The 3,366-nt window shown below is 37.3% G+C and overlaps 1 long non-coding RNA gene across 1 annotated transcript; it reads right to left on the bottom strand.

The window, feature by feature from the left end:
- Positions 1–955: 955 nt before the first annotated feature.
- LOC120805776 lies at positions 956–2,425 on the bottom strand. Its single transcript, XR_005709600.1, has 3 exons — positions 2,267–2,425; positions 1,195–1,300; positions 956–1,066 (listed from the first exon to the last, which is right to left on the bottom strand). It is a non-coding gene; the product is annotated as an uncharacterized LOC120805776 (long non-coding RNA).
- Positions 2,426–3,366: the final 941 nt, after the last annotated feature.

Raw genomic sequence — 3,366 nt, forward strand, 5'->3', positions numbered from 1 at the left:
ACAGAAAAACATTAGAAGAAAAGAACCAGACGGTGGCTTTACGTGATGGAAGAGCAGCAGAGTCTCCAGACTTAAACCCCTTAAACCCAACAATATTTGATTTCCATTGTAGAAAGAACACCTCGATTGTGTTCAGCTGCTGAATGAGTCAGCAATTTAGATTAAATTTAGTTCAACAAGAAGATTCCATGATTTCTTGTTTTTAAAATCTACAATTGTTTATTTGTTCTATGCCATAACAGAAACACAGAGACACTGAAATATGTAAATTTAAATACCAGCTGGTAACATAAATACATACATATGTATACATTTATTTAGTATAAAAACAGAAGTCAATAAAGACAAACAAAAATAAAAACAACAGCCACAAGATAAAAGTTAGAACAAGTACTAGACATCGTGGGGTGAGACAAATGCCACAGACAAATTTGAACAGATGGGTCTTCAGTTGCTTTTTAAAAGCTTCTACAGGATTATATATATATATATATATATATATATATATATATATATATATATATATATACAGGAGTGTAATGAGTTAAATAGGTTTGAATTAAATTACACTCAGCAGGAGCCCCACCTGAAAGACAAGGATAACAATGGTAAATAATACATTAATAGAGAGCTAACAGAAAAGTCATAGTCCAAAAGAGCCTGAGACGCTGACCTGGGCTTCATTGTATTTAGTTCAGTGAAACAGATAATATGATTATTACAATAATTACTGGTACATTATCTCTCATTATTGAAATAAAGCTAAACTATTTAAAATCACGTCGTAACAGTTACATTTACGTTTGGCTTAAATAGTCAAATGGTATTTGTGTTTGTTTTTTTAAATTATGATTTTCCAAAATTCTCTCTAGTACATCTAAGATTGACATGTTCTGTTTCAATGTAACTTCTTATTTATTTGTACTGTAAAACTATGAACCACAAGACCTTAGTAGGAGATATCTGGCATCTGTGAGGGGCCGTTTGGAGCACTCAGCAGATCAGCTTGTGGCTCTGCTGCAGCATGGCGAAATAAACAAGACAACTTCAACAATGAAATGTTTTTCTGGAACGAAGGAGAAATTCCTTGTTGTAAGCTCGATGACTGCTATTTCCATACATAGGTTCATGAAACTGACAGGTAGGAGAATATTCTCAACACATACAGGAGTTGTAGCCTAATCTTCAACTGACCGGAAATTGGAAAAATGAACCAAGTCCAACATCCTTGGTTTTCATTGGAGCACAGCGAGACGCAGCTTGAGCTTCTGATCAGAGGATGATGATGTTTGACAGGCAGCTACGATAGAAAGGCCTTTTTCAACACACACACAGTTCAACACATTCTACACATTTTAATTCAGTTTTGCTTCAATCTAATGGCTTCCTTCTAATGTACTCCTTACAGCCTGACTGAGAATGCGTCACACGTTGATCTTTTTTCATGTTATCCATGAGACTTTGGAGGCGTTGTTCTGCTTCCATGTGACTTGTGTGATCAGATTAGACACTGGACTTAATCCCCGTTTTTCAATATTACTAATGTCTATTCTATTGGCTGAATTTGACAGATGTCTAAACCTCGTCAATCCGACCCGCGGGATATTTTCACTGCTGCTAAAGCTCACTCTTCTCTGGATGTTATCTTTATAGGACCTTGGGCGGGAAAGAGGATGATACAGTAGGAGGAGAAATTCGGGTCGTAGCCCAAATTTTTCTCTCTGCCGGTTGTTAACAGTTCAAATTCAGGAATTAATCTGCCTATAACCCTTAAAGGAGATTCAGTTAAAGAAGACATTTCTAATAAAACTGTATGATGTTAATTTGTTTCCATAATATTTTATCATTGCTTATTGACATTTTAACAAATAACAAACAAACTAACTGCCTTTTATTTTAGTCTTTAAAGTCTTTGACACGTTGCTGAATTGCAACAACAACAACCATAGTAATTTGGCATAAACCAATAAACTACAATAAAAAATGGCACGCATGTTCTGTTTGCATTTTGAGTATTTTCTCTCAACTTTTTTGTCGTAATTCTTTTTTCTTTTCATTGTTGATTTTCCGCTATTTAGTAACTGTGCTGTCCCGAAATGTAATTTCACACTGCGGACTGTGCTCAGACACAACACAAATCCGAGCAATGCTGTTCAAACATCTGTACAGAACAAACACTAGCATATACAGTAAGTAGGCCTGGGCCACAAACATCATGAGAAGCCAGTTACAACAATCCTAAAGCTTCCACTCTTGATCCAATCACCTGTCCTATGTGGTTGATGTCCTCTGAACGTACCGGCTGGACCAACTTCACATTAAATCACTGATGAATAGTCGCCGGTACGGAGAGCGAGGAGGATAGAGGAACAGGAAAGAGGCTTCTCCGGACCGACAAGATCCAGCCAGTTCCCCTGCACATTCTGCCAACTGAGAGTCAAATTAATAAAAAGATGCTTTGTGACAATGCAGAGGAGATGCGGATAATGCGTTTGACTGAAAACGCACTGCTGCTGTGCGTGTACGGGAACACGGTGGCCAGCAGTGTCACTGCCGTGGATCTATTGACAGCCCGAAAGTGGGAAAAGTCGGTGTGTAGAGCTCCACTGACCTCTGCGGGACAAATACTGACACTGCAACATGAGCAGGGATGCCGCTTCGGAGACTTCACCTTTACAGTTCACGATCCATCATTTCCTTGTCTACATTGAATGGCGTCGTTTGTCGTCACAAGGATAATACGTTACATCCATTTAGATGTCCGAGACTGGGTGCTCAAGTAAAATCCAGTTTGTTTTATAGGCATCTTACTGGTGAAGGAAAAGTGTTTCGTGCTGTAAAAGCTTCATGATAAGCCATATGAATAACATGTTTTGTTTTTTTTTTTAAAGTGCAAATTACATCAAACATTTGAGCTTCCATGGCATGATTTGCTTTCCTAAAGATAAAGTGAAATGTACAAATGTCATAAAATTGAGTGTCCCTATGGCAGCGTATAAGGTTGAAGAAACTATTGTGATTGCTTCTTGTGGTAATTTGTTTTGCTTAGGCCTGTGTACTGCATTTAAATGTATACATTTTCAGTGCTTTCAATGTCTGTACGTGGGGATTAAAGTAGTCTTAAAAAGGAGGGAATTTGTAGTTGACAGTTTATTTGCAGAGCCAGCGGTGGAACAAGGCTATTCACATGTTTTGTTTAAGTAAAAGCTGCAGTGCAGTGTCAACAGTGTAAAAACTTTATAACAAGTAAAAGTGAAAAGTATACATTAGGCACAGCGGTTTCTTTAACAGTATATAGTTCTCCACAAAGACAGGTTTGTAGTGCAAACATATACAAATCTTTATTGAAGAAACAATTAATTAAAA

The sequence above is a fragment of the Xiphias gladius genome, chromosome 19 (assembly GCF_016859285.1).
Source record: "Xiphias gladius isolate SHS-SW01 ecotype Sanya breed wild chromosome 19, ASM1685928v1, whole genome shotgun sequence".
Classification (NCBI taxonomy): domain Eukaryota; kingdom Metazoa; phylum Chordata; class Actinopteri; order Istiophoriformes; family Xiphiidae; genus Xiphias; species Xiphias gladius.